This window comes from Acanthochromis polyacanthus, chromosome 17 (genome assembly GCF_021347895.1).
Source record: "Acanthochromis polyacanthus isolate Apoly-LR-REF ecotype Palm Island chromosome 17, KAUST_Apoly_ChrSc, whole genome shotgun sequence".
Lineage (NCBI taxonomy): Eukaryota > Metazoa > Chordata > Actinopteri > Pomacentridae > Acanthochromis > Acanthochromis polyacanthus.
This window is the reverse complement of record NC_067129.1, coordinates 3,729,096-3,746,428: the sequence shown is the minus strand read 5'-3', so window position 1 is coordinate 3,746,428 and position 17,333 is coordinate 3,729,096. Positions and strand designations below refer to the sequence as shown.

Here is a 17,333-nt window from a genome sequence, read left to right as displayed (position 1 = left end):
AGATAACAAAGTATTTTTAAAACTGTGAATCATGTCAAGATACTTTAATGGAGTCCCAGAATAAAAATATGGAGCCTGAATGAGCATATGTCCCCTCTGTTGTGGGAATACTGACGACAGCTTTGTGAATCTCGCTGTTCTGATTAATGGACAAAATGTTTGTGCTTAAAAGCTCAGTCTGCCTCCTGTTAGATATCCTGCCTTTTACAGGTTTGCTGCATTTCTACTTGAGTGATGATGATGGAAAAACCTGCAGCGACACTGTGAGGTTAAAGGTATTGACTTTTATTTAGCACCGCAGTTTATGATGTCAGAGAGGACATTAAAATGCAATGACTACTCCTGCACAATTTGAAATGTGGTTTTCACATCCAATAATAAATCTATACGGCTCACTGATGTGCGCATTCACTTGACAACAAACCCTGAGCTGACCACACCATTGCTACATAAAACAACCTGTTAGTTTTATTTCTTTCTGAGATGTTACGACAACAAAAAAAGCATCATTGCTCTTGGCGAGGCCTGAACTTTTCTGCTAGTAAGTGCCACGTATTGATCAAGAAAAACCACCGAGGCTGAATGAGCCTCGCCTGCGTGTTTGCTCTGGAGCCTCGGCGGTGTTTGTCCACCAACAAAAGGTCAACCACATATTTTATTTCTCACAAAGCACCACACTCCCTATTCATCGCATCCTGGAGGTAGTTGGAGCCGAGAAAGTCGTGGAATGAGCACATTCGAGCTCATATTTACATGCACGCTCGCACACATGCTGCTCCACCTCAGATTCACATCCTCCCCTCCTTTAAAAAAAAAAAGAAAAAAGAAGTGATGTATGTGTTTTTCACTGAGGACACGTAGGTGAAACTCAACATGCCTCCTCTCTTGTCTCTTTTTCTCAGAGTGGAAGGTATTCAGGAGGGAGAGGACAACGTCGCCCCGCCGGACAATTTACTGCCCTTCTCTGGGAATTCCACATGATCCAGGTATGGGAATGGAGAGTGGGAAAAGCTGCAGCGCTGAACTCACCCTGACAGTTTTATCTTGATTGTCAGATAAAACGGTATCTGCTGCTCCAAAGCCGAGCACAAGAGTCTTTAGCAAGAAGCACTTTAGCTCCTTCTCTCGTTCGGGGGTTCTGATAGAAACCACAAAAAACACCGTCGCTAACGAGGCCAGCAAAAGTGCACCGGCGACTTCTGAAGACGGCTATTTATAGCAGCAACATAAAAAAACTTTTCTTTCAAGTTCATCAATCAAAAGCTCGAACGCTGAACCTCTGTTGGGCTGCTGTCTTTGTAAAATGTTTCTGAATATGATAGAAATTTATATTTAGCGCAAAGAACCAACACTAAAGCTAATATTTTTGCTTAGATATGTCAGCTTGCACACACTAGATGATTGAAATTAGTTTCTGCGACCACAAGATGTTGTTCACGAGGAGCTTCTGTGAATTGTAGCCCTTAATGCCTCCTCCTCGCTGTTTTGTTTTCCCATGCTGGAGCCAGACGCAGGTAATATACACACAGCAACACAAACACACACACACAGTAGCCTGACCCAGCAGGCCAGGTTAAAGAGGAGTTAGGGAGGAGGAGGAGGAGGAGGAGGAGGAGGAGGAAGATGAACTGCTGGGACTCTGTTTATCTTCAGCCGGCTAAGAGTGTTTTCCCACAGCAGCACACGCAACATGGCTTCTTTTGTAATGCAGCGCTCTGGCTTTATTGCTCTCCCTGTGTCACTTTCATTTTATGTAGTTTTCAGTAAAACAGTAATTTATAACTTACCTAATGTATTGCAGAAAATGAATACACTCGGAGATTATGCCATTTAACTCCCTTGCGCCCTGCATCCTCATTTTTACGCCAGTTTGAATGCTGCGTTATGAAATAAAACAAGAAAAGTCACAAAAAGCCGAGAATATCGCTCAAGTATTCCAGTAACATCAGAGGATCCCGCTGCAAAGTTGACCCAATGAAAACCTAAACTAAAATCACTTAAAGGGGCATTAGGATGTGCTTTTCAAACCACAGATTTAAGAAAATAGGTCATTCTTTGGTGCCCTTTGGAGAGACACACCTTATGCACATTAAGCAGCTATTTTACAGCTTTAAAGCAATTCTTATGAAGCACTGACTTGTAATGGGAAAACTTATTCCCTAACACCTGCTCTGGCGTTCTGTATCTTGGGTTGATCAAGGACGATCTCCTGCGGCCGAAGCGTAGCGCTTTAGGGCACTACATTCCAGCTGTAAGAAGAGTCTAGCTTGGTATTTAAAGAACAGGCATCATCTTTAATCTGGCTGCCACCTGCAATAAAGCTGGAAAACAGAAGATGATTCTCAGCACAGAGGAATATGAAAAGGATGTTGACAGAAGGGAAGAAGACGAGAGTCATCTAGCAAGATGTTAGACAAAAGTAAATATAAATAATAATAGTAATAATAATAAATAAATCTTGGACTGGCTTTTAGTCGTCAGTAAAAGGCTGCAGGACGGACGGCAAGCCGGTCTTTTTGCTGTTTTACTAGCAGTGAGCTTTAGCTGCTTGCTGTGTCTTTTGCTATCTCTTATCAAAGTTGTTGACTCTTTTGACAAGAGGTTTATTAGTCAGCCAGACGTCTCCATGGAGAGAAATAGCTCCTGCTTTTCTCAGCCGGCAATATAACCTCTTGAAGTGGCGTTTTTAGTGTGGGAATTCCATTTTTCTTTCATGGCTAGTTGTGGCTGTGGATAAGTATTTGAAAGTTCGGAGGATGAACAACTGAGGAGTTTGATAAATCTGAAGCGCATATAGCCTAATGCTAAGCTACCTGGTACTACAGACAGCACATTTCAATCATGGTTTTATTGCTTGTTGTATTAGCAATTGACTGGATGCGTGTTTTGAAGTGTCAAATGGCAATTTTTTTTTTAAAAATGGCATTTTACTCATATTTTCCTCAGCCGTTTTTTTTCATCTGTGTGGTCGCTATCTTCCACTGTCTGTCGATTATACAGAAGAAACAAACTAGTTCTGAGGTTTACTTGGAGAGAAGACACTAGAAATACAGTCCTATGAAGAGGCAGGTGTGGGCCGGCTTCACGGTCTTTTGCTGCAAAAACCTAAATCCTGAATGTTTCGAGTTAGCTTGGGTTTGATCAATATCTGTTAAACACACACCGTTCCCATACCAGATCTGATAAATTTAAAATTTCAGTGTGATATAAATACTTGATATTAGACGGCATAATTTTATGTATTCAGCATTGCAGTTCAAATGTTGTTCTTGGGAATAAAAACCAGCCACAAAAACATTCACAAACACGCATCAGTCGGATCAGAAAATCGGTTGTTTTGCTCTTGCTCTGTCTTGTGAAACACGTCTTTATTTTCTGCTTCGTTGTAGCTTGTAGGGTAGATAACTTTGCGGCGGTCTGCACAATGAACACGACACCAGAGCCGCTGCGGTTTCATCCCTAATCTGCTGAGAATAAAGCTGAGGACCTAAAAGTAATCCCCGAGGTATACTGCATTCAGACATGAAGGCCGGTTACACACCTACGCTGACGTTTTGGTCCAACGGGTTAATACGAGCCTACAGTCGAGATGTGATGCTTATTATAAAGAAAACTCATGAACTATTGAGTTGAAAAGTCATGAGTTCAGACAGACATGAATGTCCCCAGCAGGCTGCACGTTCATCCAACCAACAGTTTCTGAGACGCATTTCATTCTCAACCCCGTATGCTAAAGGAAACGCTAAGTCATTAAACAAGCAATATTTCCCATATTTATTGTTAAAAGAAAGCGGAACAATGCTTTTACCGTTTTAACCCCTCCGGAACAAGCTCCCCTTTATGATCAGAACCTTTTAAAAACCCACCTGTACTGAGAAACATTTCTACAATATTATATTTTCCAGTGTATTAACATTGCTCTCTTTGTTTTACTGTCTTTACCAACATGTTATTGGCTTTTTAAAATGTTTTATTGTTGCTTTTTAAGTCTTTTGTAATGTTTCATAAAGAGCCTTGAACATCCGGTTTTGAAAGATGCTACAGAAAGAAGGTTATTTTTATTAACAAACCTAAGTATATACAGATTAAAAGATTAAAAACAAACGCATAAACAATGCATGTGAGTCAAAAAACATTCATTGAATACTGTATAATCATTCACATTACCAGTTAAAACACAAAAATTAAAACTAAAGGATAACAAAACATGCGAGTGGAGGTCAAATCTGACCTGTGTGAGAATTTAAGAGGTATTTTTGTCTCTTAGCTTTTATGTTGAGAACATTAACCGTCAGTAAAGTTGTTGTTGTTGTCATTAGTATTATTTTAGAAAAAGTCTTTCTTATCCGTCATGAACAATTCCAGCTCTGATCAACTGAAAAACAACCTGACAGCGTCGTCATTGAGCCATTCTTCTGTTTACATAAACAGAAACAACTTCAGATAGCTTATAAAACAAGATAAATCTGCTAATTTTATGTTACTAATAAATCATTTTTAAATAGTGTGTGAGTTTGGATTGTTCTGACCCAGACTTTTCTAGTCTTTAATGTCAGTTTTCTTCTAAAACACGTTGCACTAATTTACATAAACATGTCACATGTAGCTCTGAAAACTGAGCACAGCCTTGGTGTATTTTTATTAAACTGATGTAGAGATTTATTTATAAAGCTACTACTGGTTCAACAATAACCTGCCACACTTGCAGTGTTAAAGTCAGTTGCATATTGGTTAGGTTTACGTTCCTTTTTATTTCCAGTTAACTGTAAATGAACACAAACCTACTTACAGCATTTAAACGCTTTAGGTTAAAACTACACTGACATATTCTAAGTTCTCCAGAAAGTCAACAAAAACACCACGAGTATTACATCCAGCCTTGCTGCAGGATAACTCAAGGTATAAGTCAGCTAAAAACTTTTTAGATCTTGATTAAGCTCGCCAATATCTTAAGCAAATACAGAGTTAAGTTTAAAAGTTTTAAATTCTCAAATAGGACCAGTTGTTGCTCAGGAGCTCTGGATCTCAAATATGGCTCATGTGGCTTGTGAGGCCTCCCTAACTGCACCTGAGTGATTTTAGATGAGAGTTTTGTTCAGATTTGCCCTGCGAAGTTAGAAAGCTGCAGGTACGAGGGTTTAAGATTGGGCTAGAACCGTAAAAAGACCCACTGAGGAGGCAAAGCGTCAGACTGGGGCCGGTGACGGTGGGAGGAGGGTGTGCTGGGTGAGGCTGAGAAGGGTGAGAGCCTTTCTCAGGTAGGTCTGCCCAAACACGACGGCTTGTTTACCTGTCAGGTTGTTGCTTTTGTCTGGGCCTCCCACGGGAGACAAAGGAGAAGGAGCTTTAGCTGCTCTCCAGGCAGGACCACCAGTGGAGTGTGAGTGTGCACATCTCCACATGTGTGTGTTGGGAGCGTGCTCATGCTGGCGTGTTTGTCTTCGGGCGTGTTCACTTAGACATCCTCACGTGTTCGAGTGTGCAGCCGCGCACATGCGTGGCCCGCAAATGTGTCCGCATGCATGTGTGTTTGCACATGCGTGTGTGTTTGCACATGCGTGTGCGACCTCGAGGCCTTGTTGTGTTTGTTGCCGGGCGGGTTGGCGTGCATATGCAAATATGTGTGACTAATTTGTTTGCGGGAGCAGCAGACGGTGCAGACGGCCGAGGAAATGGGTTTATGGTTAGGTGTGTGCGTGCATGAGCGTATAGGGTGCATGTGTGCGTTTCTTTGTGTGAGTCTATATGTTAGGGTGTGCATGTGCGTTTATTGTGTGGTCTTGCTATTGGCTGACTGTAGCACCAGTATACAGTGTCATTCAAACATAATGGACGTAATGAGCCGAAGGTAAATTCTACTGGGAAGCTGTGCAACAAAAAGCAGTTCTAACACAACTTATTTGTTCATCTGTTCAACTCATTTCCAAAGCTTTTACAAACATTAAATGACGTAAGAAAGTCATGGGGCAGATAACAAGTCCAGGAGCAGGTGACTGAAGTTTCATATTTAGGTCATGTGGTAACAAAAAATCCATCTCTGTGCAGTTTCTGAGGACAAGAATGAACCTTAAACTCTTCTAGGAAACAGATAAAGTGCATATTCACGCGTTAAAAATGATATCACATTAAATACTACATATGTGTATGGTGTTGACACTGCAACACAAAGCTTAGGGAATGTACACGTTGAAATTCAACACATTTATTGAACTAAATATAACTTATTTACATCCCATACAGGTAAAACCAGTCTTTAATTTGATCTACATTTACCTGGATTTAATTGTATTTTATTCCAATTAATCATTATTTTGTCTACGAGTTTTGACAGGTGATATCATTAAAGCTTTCTGCCATTAAGAGGTGTCTAAATTTCCTTAATTTCACTATGTTATACATGAATAAAGTAAAATTTTAAACTAATAGACTCAGTGAGATTTCTCCAGCTGATTGCTTAAATTAGGACCTATATGTTTTCTATTAATAAGTAGTAATTACTTCTATTTTTGAGTTTTATTTATTGCTAGATTTTTAAAAATGGCAATAATACCTAATTTCTCATGTTTAAAAGCGTGATTTCTAGAAGTTCCCCCAGAAGAAAGCATCTGAACATTGTATAAAACCAGGTTAAATATTTTTTATTGCAAATTTTTAAGTGCTAAAAGATGGAATTTAGTATATTTTTGGCACTTCATAAATTAGAAAATGGTGACAAAAGCCAGAAAAAGAATCTAATTTTGCTTGTCTTTAGAAATAAAATAGTCTATAAATAGAGACTGTTTCTGATATATTGACATACTATTCTGTATAAACCTTCGTGATGCAGATAAAGCAGGTTTGTGTCTAAAAAAAAAAACAACATAATTTGTAGAAAACCACTTTTGAAGACGTGTAATAATTGAAATCAAGCACCTAAATGTGTTTTTTTAGATGTTTTCTTTCCACTTGTGTGAGTGAAAACACATTATGGAAGCAAAAGCTCACATTTGACAAGTGCATGAAAACGGTTTTCGCAGCAGATAAAACCAGTTAGCAAAACCAGCGAACCTACAAGCACAATACCAGCACCACGAAACAGGTTCACCCAAAAGGGAAACCAGCAGAACCTCCGCTGAGCTTCCTTGGTGATGGGAATGTTTTGAGTGTTGTTTGTTTGTCTGACAGCAGGATTACATAAAAACTACCCAACGATTTTCATGAAACTCGGTGATGAAGTGAAGGCTGGGCAGCGGACGAAACCATCTGCTGTGAATTCTTACTGTAAATTGAAAGTTGGTACACCTGTGCTCCCTGAGTTTTGATTGTTTATCAGTTACACCTGCGCTTTCTCTGCTGTGAGGAAGTTCGTTTACAGGGCCTCATTGTCTCCTAAAAGGCTCTGAAACAACACTGAGATCACGTCAGGACACTGAAACCCGTGACTCCACCTGCCTTTAAATGAAGAAATAACCTGCCAGACATTACTCAGCAGTGAAAGAGTGACTGAAATATGCATCACAATGTCATCAGACTTTGCCCACTCCTTTTGGGGAATCTTCTCGAACTTCCTCCACGTTCAAACTTTTTCTCTGATTACGGAGATTAAGGGCGACTCCGCTCAAAGGTTTATGCAGAACAAATGGACCATCAAATATGTCAGTAGAAAAATCTGAATAATTGTGAATATTGCAACAGTTTCAAGGCACTTCTGTGGCGTACTAATATAAAAAAAAGTGACCACGAGATTTTGGATTTCTGACAGGAATTTGGAGAAACTTCTACATAAATCAATCTGTGAAACGCAACAATTATTAATGAACTGAGAGGGATTATTGTTGGACCAAAGCAATCAGTATTAACCCTCGTGTCGTCCTGCGGGTCAAAATTAACCCGTTTTAAAGTTTGAAAATGCAAAAAAACAATATTTTCACAGTGAAACTTCTAAAGTCCACATTTTTAACATTTTTGGGGAAATCTTTGAACATTTTTTTGGTGAAAAACAGAAGAAATGTTAAAAATGTTTAAGAACATTCACAAAAAATATCTGAAGTTTTACTGATATACATGTAAACTTTAGATATTTTTAGGATTTTTTTTGGAAGATTTCTTTTACTAATTTTTTGAAAATATTTACAAGAATTTTCTTGCCAAATTTGGGGGATTTTTTAGAATAATTTTAGAATAAAAATTTTAAGGGAAACTTTTAAGGATTTATTGGACTTTTCTTCTTGAAGGTTTTGCAAATTTTCAGAAATTTGGGGAATTTTTTTCTGAATATTTGGATTTTTTTCAGACAAGGAAACAATATTTTTTTGGGTTCCTGTAAATGAGGACAACAGGAGAGTTAAAGTGAAGCTCAAGAGGGAAAATATGCCAAAAAAAGACCAAAAAATATGTTTTTTTAAATTAAATTTGTGTATGTAGCTTGTTTTAAAACAACCGTAGTTGATCAAAGTGCTTTTCAGGTTGACTGACAGCAACAAAAATGATGTAAAATCATTGAGATCTATTATGTAAAAAAAGTAAAATAACATAAAAATATTAAGTCAGCATTTTGTAAAATCAATTTCTAAAATTTAGCTAAACATGAAATATTCAGCCTATTAAAGCAGCCAAAAGCTGCCGAAAACATGCACGTCTTGAGGTTTTTCTTCAAAATATTGCTTTTCACAATTAAAACTTTACCAAAACTGCAAAAATCTATACTATATGTTACCAATTAGGCCTCTATACTACTTTTGTCATCATATTTGCCTCCTGTTCTCCCTGTTAAACATCCTCCTTGAACCAACTGAACAGATTCCAGTGGTTTTCGAAATTCTCATTTTAAAACTTCTTCCTGAAGCTGCTCGGACATAAAACCCACATTGTTCCTAGATGCTGTCATGAGAATGAGAGACAAAGCTAAAATTTCCCCTGATGCGTCTTTGGAAGTGACACAAAGGCGCTTTGAAGAGGCTGAACTGAATTGGCTCCTTAGAACCGAAACGTCACTTTAAATGCGAAGGAGTGCAGCATGTAGGCCAAAAGCCGGCAGCCGTTCAAAGCGATTGCAACAGCGCTGGATCGGTTTTCATGCATTCGGTGCTCGTGTTTAATTGTGTGTATCTTAAGGCTTTAGCTGCTGTCTGTGTGTGTCCTTGTGCGCCGCCGTGAATGTGTGTTTGACGGAGTGTCTACCTGTGTGGCAGAAGGTAAGCCCAGTAATCTCTGTTTGTCTCAGTCTGAGAAGCATAATGCCGTGACTCATTCCGAGAACGGGCGTGCTAAAACCCAGAGCACTCTATCTATCACAGAAATCAACAGTCGCCACTGTAATTTACCAAACTAATCCTCAAATGCCAAATTAATATGTTAAGTATAGGTGTGATTAGATGATGTGAAAGATGCCCGTAGACGCTGAGTGTTTAGTCAGGGTTCCCATCTGTGGTGAGTGAGGCTGAGTTTAATGTCATGTAATCCCACGGATCTCTGCGTTTTCTTTCATTCAGGAGTGCGTGGGCGACGTGTGGTGTCATTTTTTAAATATGTTGATGAGAGGTGGCCCTTTTTTCTCTTCACTCGTTGTTGTTGGCGATGCTGAGACCTGTTGGCTCGGCTTTATCTGAGAAAAGTTCGGGCTTCTGTGTTGCTTCTGAAACTGTAATTGATATCTTAATTTTGTTCTCTGGTGGTTTTGAAGCACCGTTCTCAAAGTAGAGACAAAACCGGACATCCAAGAAGCAAACAGCTTAAATAAATAGACTTTATTGATCCTTTACAAGGGAAAACAACATTACAGCAAATGAAACGTAGTAGAAAACAAGACACGGAAGCACAATAAGGATAGAAATAAAGAGATGTACTAGCGTCCAGCTTTTACATCTACATGACGGGTAATGTAGCAAATTGTTGGACAAAAGCCTGAACTGGTGTGTAAAAATGGAGCAGGACTTTGTGGCCCTCCAGAGGCTCCAATCCGGCCCATGGGACGACTTTGTAAAGTGTAAAAACTCAGGAGAAGACATTAACTGCAAACTGTAAATGTGTAAAAGTAGAAATTTAAAATAACTTCTAGACCATGGCAAGTTTTTTTTTTTATCACAAAGTAAAATACTAGATTCCTCATTGTTCTTTTGTCCTTTTGTGTCTCATTATTGCAATATTTTGTCTTGTTTTTTTTTTTTTGTCACTTTGTTTCTTGTTTTTGTTGTTTTGTTTTTCCTTTTTGTCTCACTTGTGCTTTTCGTCTTCTTTTTGTCATTTTGTGTTTTGCTTTAGTTGTTGTTTTGTCATTTGGGGATTTTTTTGTCTCATAAGTGTCATTTGTGTCATTTTTATGTCTCGTTTTTGTCAATTTTTTGTCACTTTGTAACTTTTTAATCAAACTTTTGTCTCTTGTTTTGTTTCATTTTGTTTGTTGCATTTTTTTTAATCATTTTGTGATTCATTTTGTAATATTTTGTCTTTTTGTTGTGTTTTTTTCCTCGTTTATTTGCTGTTTGAGTTGAGTTATTGATGAAAATGAGGCAGTAAAGCAAAAATCTATAAACACCAATTGGTAAATGTGATGCAGATTTAAACCACGTTAATATTGGTTAAGTTGTTGAGTTAGTCGATTGGTTCATAACTTCTCTCTCAGTGCCATTTCATTGTCTGTTTTAGGAGAACAATAGGATTGTTTACATGAGTTTGTTTACACTGGAAAAAATAAACTAGTTGTTTGAAGGTGGTAGCCACTTGAATTTCCCTTGGGATTAACAAAGATTCCATCCATCCATCCATCCATCCATCCATCCATAGTAACTGAATGGTGATGTTTTGTTGATTTTTAGGACACTGGATCAGCAGATCTCGTCTGTATATCTTCTTCCTTCTCCCATCTCTATCTATTGTCTTTCTCCTCTTTCTCTCCCACTCTTCCTCGGTCATGATCTCCCATATTTCTCTATCTCCCACTCCCCATATATTTACATCCCCCCCCCCCCCCCCCCACACACACACACACACACATCCATCCATCCATCCATCCCTTCCTCTTGTTGTGTAAAACCAGCTGTTTCTCTTTCTCTCTCCTGGGTTGGCGAGCTGAGTGCTGAGGAGGAAGGAGCTAAATCCAGCTGGACATATTTCACGGGGACGGAAAGAAAGAAAGAAAGAAAGAAAGAATAAACGGAGCTGAGAAAGGGAGAGATGTGGGGATGGAAGAGGTCCCCAGAGCTCTGAAGGAGCAACGAATCTGGGAGAAAGCGAAAGAATGAGGGGGGAAAACATGGAGGAAAAACAAGAAGAAGAGGCCCAGAGACAAATTTGAGGCTGTAGTGGGGGTCTGCGGAGGTTGTCAGGCTTTGATCTGGTCTACACATTGTGTGGAAGTGTGTGTCTGTGTGTGTCTGGCCTGTGAGACGAGCCGATTGCCAGAGGCCAGGGCTGCAGGATTAAGGAGCTGCTCTCCTCCTCTGGCACAAAAAGCAGCAAAAACTTCCCCCTCTGAGGTTTTCTTCTACTTCTCACTTTGCTAAAGATACTCTTGAATCTACTGTGACAAAATGAAAAGACACACAGATGAGACTTTATGTGCAGAGTAATGAAGCTTAATTGAACTCATTAAAGACCAAATGTAGCGTAATGGATCATATAAAGCAAACTCATCTTTGTTCAGGGGCCACATTCAGCCCAGTTTGATCTCAAGTGACCGATAAATCACCACTACTCCAATTTTTTTCCTGTGTTCTAGTGCAAAAAAGTGCATTCTGACCATATTCATATTTAATTAATTATCTTTTAACAAAACATTATGAACAACCTGAAGTTTCTTCAGACAAATAAATTCAATTTATGCCTCAGTTTGTCATTTACACATTACAACTTACAGATCACAGTTTATCTATAAAGGCACAAAACTTTTAGTCACAGGTATGTGTGTTTTACTTTATGATCAAAATGACAAAAAACAAAAACAAGATAAAAGGTTCCAAAAATGAGACACAAAATGACAAAAAAATACGACAAACAACTCAAAACAAAATAAGAGATAAAAAATTTGATTAAAAATCATAAAGCGACAAAAAATGGACAAAAACATGACAAAAAATGACAAGAACGTGAGACAAACAACAAAAAAAGACAAAAATATTACAAAAATGAGACACAAAATGTTACAAAAACAAGTCACAAAATTACAAAAAATACAACAAACGACATTAAAAAAAAACCCAAAGTGACATAAAATCTGATTAAAAGTTACAAGGCGGCAAAAAATGGACAAAAAATAAAACAAAAAAATTACACAAATGATGCAAACGAGACAAACAAAATCACAAAACAACAAAAACACGACACAAAACGACAAAAATAAGACAAAAACACAAGTTAGACAAAAAGGAATGGCAAAACAACAAAAACATGAGATAAAAGTCAGACAAAAAACAAGACAAAATTATTTTAAAAAGTGAGACACAAAATGACAAAATAGCAATCTAGTATTTTACTTTATGATCAAAGCAACTTGTCACGGTCTAGAATCTATTTTTTGACAAATTTACAATTTGCAGTGAATGCCTTCTCTGTAATTTTTACACTTTACAGAGTCGTGAAATTCCAGTCATGATGTAATGATGCAGCTCTTTAACTATCTAAACTGATGCACTGCAGACCTGAACAGTGTTTCCTGTTTAAGTCAGGCTGATTAACACCGCTCAGGCTGAAAAAACTCTTGTGTAATAGTCGCATTTTTTTTGTTTCTGGAGCAGCTTTGTCAAGTCTGAGACAATAATCCTGTTTGAGTTTAATTAATCTAATTTCTCTCATGCGTTTCACGAAGCTTTACGCTCTCATTCTGCCTTTTACCGTTTTCAAAATCCCTTTGGCCTTCGGGTACTACAACTGCTGCCAAAGACGACTGTGATCGGTTTAAGGAAATGCAAACAAGCCAGAAGTTTTTTTTCCTTCCCTGTAGCAGAACGATAACGAGGTGCAATCAGACCATTCTCATCATCACTGTGGAGATCAACCTGGTTATACGAGGTTTAATGTCAAGATGCTGCTGCTTGGGTTATAGGAAATGTAGGATTAAAATAGCTCAACATCTGCAGCGCTAAATTTAACTCTTCTCTTCTTCTAGAGAAGTTTCACATCTTTTAAGAGAAGGTAATATAACATTAGAACCAAGAATCAATTGGGAAGTGAGAATAGTTTTTGTTCCGTTGCTTTAAATTATTAAACTTTACATGCTAGAGTGTCGGGATGGGCATGATTAGTCCATTAGATGATTAAATATTGCTTCTCTCAGTAGTCGGTTAAAGATAATTTTGATATACAGTGCTGGCTAAGTGTTGTTTAAAATGTTACACAACCACTAAACAGCTCGTGTGGACGTCGGCTTTAACCAGGCTGATGTCCAGCTGCTGTAAACCAGTGAGGTGGAAAGTGGGACAGATGATATCGCTTAAAAGCAGCGCAGATTGGCAGGATTTTTATCTAGAAAATGTAAATAAAGGCTGTGTCACAAGAAACCAGCGCATAAATCAATTAAAGCCGTGTACAGTTGCATTCAGGACACCAGTGTGGATGGCAGCCTGCAAGGGGTTTTATGTTATTTGCTATTTTTATTTAATTTGATAACTCGTTGTCATGTTGTGTAGGATAAAGTTTATAGGGTTAATGGTTTCACATCTTACATAAAACTGGTCATTAGGAACATACAAACTGTAGCTGTGTCTGAGGAATCACTTTCTACTACATTAGAAAAACACCTCTCCAGGAAGTGTGTTAATTCCAGATCACATGACCTGCTCCACATGATGTCATTTCCTCCTGAAGAACAGACTGGAAGACTCCAAGGCTTTCTGAGTTATTTGATATAAAATAGTCGACAGGTTTACTACAATATCTTTAGAAATAACTTTCAATTTTAACCAGTTGTATATCCAATATTTAGAAGAATCTTTCTCTAAAATACCATGTGGTGTTTGGTTATAGGCAGCCATGTTGATTTTGGGCCTGAAAACAGCAAAAAATGTGAACTATGATACAAAAATCCTGCAATTATATATCGACCAATTTACTAAAAGTACATTTGTTTTTAATCTTAATTTAGCAGGTCGAGTTGGATCCGATTTGGATGGAGGCACACTGAAGATAGAAATCGTTGCAAAATGAAGCTACATACTTTAATTTTTACTTACAGCTTTTTGTTGGCGGACAGTAATTGAAAAAGGAAAAACCATAACCGAACGACAACCCCTTCTACATTCTTTAAAAAAAAAAAGACACAGGCGACCTTTTCCATAGGTTTCTGTGGTTATCCATTTGTCCAGCTGCATCCTGTTTAAACAAATACACTGTAAAATAATAATTGTTTAGCACAGAAAACAAAAGTAAGCCAAGGTGTCATGAGGGTCAAGAAATTGCTGCCACATCTGTTTGAATTCTGTTGCTTTATCTGACATTTGTGAGTCATTTTCAGCAAACTTTGCCTTTTAGAAAGTTCTTGGGGACTATTTTTTTATGTCCTGTTTTTTACATCTTTTGTCACATGTATTCTTAGACAATTTACTGTCCTGAAGCTTTAAATAAATTTTAATTCTCTGATTATAATATATGGGTTTATTGACGAGACTTTAGTGTAAATGAACAGATCAGAAAAGCTGCTTCCTGCCTGTACCGTTCCCCCCCGTCGGAGGATAATTCAGTTTTCCTCCAGGTGTTCTCTCCTCTCTGGGCTTCCTGCCTGCTCGGTGGCTCTAACCTTTGCTCTGTTTTAATCAGGTAGAGTAGTGCTGCAGTAATCCGCTGTTTGCAGCCGTGCAGCGCTCACATCTCTGAGTGCGTTCGCCTGCTAGTCAGACGGAGGTCCTGCAGAGATTGGAGTGGCCTTGAGGTCGGAGGTCAGATAAACACAGCTGGCACTCTCCTCCTGGCGGCCTCAGAAAAAAAAAAGCTCTTTTCTGCTTTCTTCCCCTCCCCTCTTTCTCCCTCGTTCCTTATCTCTCCCTCTCTTGTCTGCCTCACTTCTATCTCCTGTCTGATCTTTTTTTCTCCTTCTGTCTCTTCTTTCTTTTACATCGGCAACTTTTTCTGCCCTTCCATCTCTAATCCCGTCTCTTTCATCCCTCTTTTTTTTTTAAATATAACTTTTCTCCGTTTTGTTCGGCCGTTTCCTTGCTTCCCTTCCATTATTTCTCACTTTGATACATTTGCTCTGATTTTCCCGTCCGCCGTTGCCTTTCTTCTTCCACCCTTTGCCACATCTGTTCTCTTTTTGTCTCTCTCCTGCCTCTTCATCACGTCAGTTCAGGGTGGAATGCTCCCTCGATGGCCAGATCCATCACATCTCCACACTGTTATCAATAAATCATTCCCTTCTTCTTTCTGTCTCCTTTGTGTTCCTTTCATCTGCGACCTTGTCAGAGGTCTGTTTATCTACACAATGTGGCCAAAAGTATGTGGACACCTGAACTTTACACCCATATTTGATGGCTGAGCATCTCCTTAAAAATCCACAGGCATTTATTGTGCTGCTCTAACAGCCTCTGCTCTTCTAGGATGGTTTTCCACAACATTTTGGAACCCGACTGGAGAAGTTTTATCCCACTGAGCCACACATTTACGAAGTTGGACGCCGATGTTGGGCTCACAGTCGTAGTTCCAGTTCATCGCAAAGGTTTTGGTTGAGATCGGGGTTGAGGTCGAGGCTCCGTTTCCAGAGCAGTTCATTTTTTCCAAACCAAAATCGAAAAAGCAGTTCCACTCTCTGCCTTGTGCTTATGGTGATTTTACCACAGCGGTTGGGAATGTAGCTCGTGCAACGTGCAAAGAGACGATGTCCACATGGTTAAATCTGCAGACATCGTAGAAACGTGTCGATAGAATGCTTGGTTATCAGTCTATCATCATATGTGAACGAAATTATGACCTGAAGGACCTCAAAGTGCATAAAATAGTTTAAAAATATAACAAGGAGAGACAAAGCAGACTGTGCTCTGTGTCCAGACAGAAACCTTTCAACCTACGATTAGTTAGGTCACCAAAGTTTAATGGAAAAATGGATGAAAAATGTATCAGATACTTACATCCAGTGTGAGCTACAGTCCTTTGTATACATGCATTGAAAATTGTCTGTGGATAATGGGTGTTTTTAAATTTACAGACCGAACATTTATATTTTTTTGACTGGAGTTTTTGCTCCTGCGCATGGTTCTGATTGATGTGTATAAAGTCCATCTTCTTATCATTCTATGCGTGCAGCTTGTTTTAAATGCAGACGAGATCGGCACTGTGTGGGAAAATTTGAACAAGAAATGAGTTGGTATCTATCTTTTAATTGATGACCATTTGTCTTTTAAGGAGCACATTTATTATATGGTTAAAAAAATGAAACCTCAAACTCTTATTACAGAAACAAGTCTTGCTTTCCTTTTCGTGTCAAACAGAACTTGGTGGAAACGACCTTTTCCCCTGTTACTGACTATGGAGATGTGTTGTATATGAAGGTTTCTGCTAATTGTCTTAGCATGCTGGATAGTGTTTATCATGGGGAGCTGAGATTCATGATCAGATGTGGTCCCCCTACTAACCATTGTGAGCTCTATTCTAAAGTAAACTGGACATCCTTAAGTGTCCGATGTCCCAGTCATTGGTGTTTATTTACAGAACCATCTTGTTCCTTCCTATTTGTCTTGTCTTTTAACAAGGAAGCATGGAGGTCCTTATCTCTGATCTATGGATACTCCGAAATTTGTCGCCCCCAAATCTGAACTGAGCAAGAAAGCCTTTAGGTTTTCTGCACCTGATGCTTGGAATAAACTACAATCTCAACTTCAGCTTCAAGCCCTTGTTACACTGAATGAGTTTAAAGTCTGGAGGGTCCTGAGGTGTCTGACACTGATGTTAGCGGTGGATCCTCCGGGTCCTGTGGGCTCTTGGATGAAATGTTCCCGGTTCTGTCTTCTCCTGAGGTTGTGAGAAGTTTGGAGGCTGTTTCAGTGTCCTGGGCTCTTTGTCGCGCTCCTAAAGTGATTCCTGAACAGCTGTTTGCTTTGTCTGCAGCCATGTTTAGGTGATTGGTACAAAACAAAGTAGCCACATAAATGCCAGAGCCAAAGGTTTCCCAGCAGAACATTGCATTACAACAAGATAATCAATGTCATTCACATCAATGTCTGTCATTGTGTCTTTTACGTGTATTGTTTTTACAAATTGTTTGGGGATAACAGGTATTTGGAACTGCCTAAAACCCCATAATTGTTTGTTATGCTATCTGTCTACTTATTTAGTTATTATCCCCGCCTCCACGAAGTGGAAAAGGAGGATATAGGTTTGGCGTCCGTCCGTCCGTCTGAGATGAAGGGGACAGCTTTTCTCGGAAACTATTA

General features: G+C 38.9%; 1 long non-coding RNA gene across 2 annotated transcripts in view; it reads left to right on the top strand.

The window, feature by feature from the left end:
• The window catches only part of LOC127530623 (uncharacterized), a 116,268-nt gene that overhangs the window by 36,590 nt on the left and 62,345 nt on the right, over positions 1–17,333 (top strand). For both annotated transcript variants that reach the window (XR_007937270.1, XR_007937269.1), the window contains exon 3: positions 903–986. This is a non-coding gene — a long non-coding RNA (uncharacterized LOC127530623). The remainder of the gene's footprint in view (positions 1–902; positions 987–17,333) is intronic.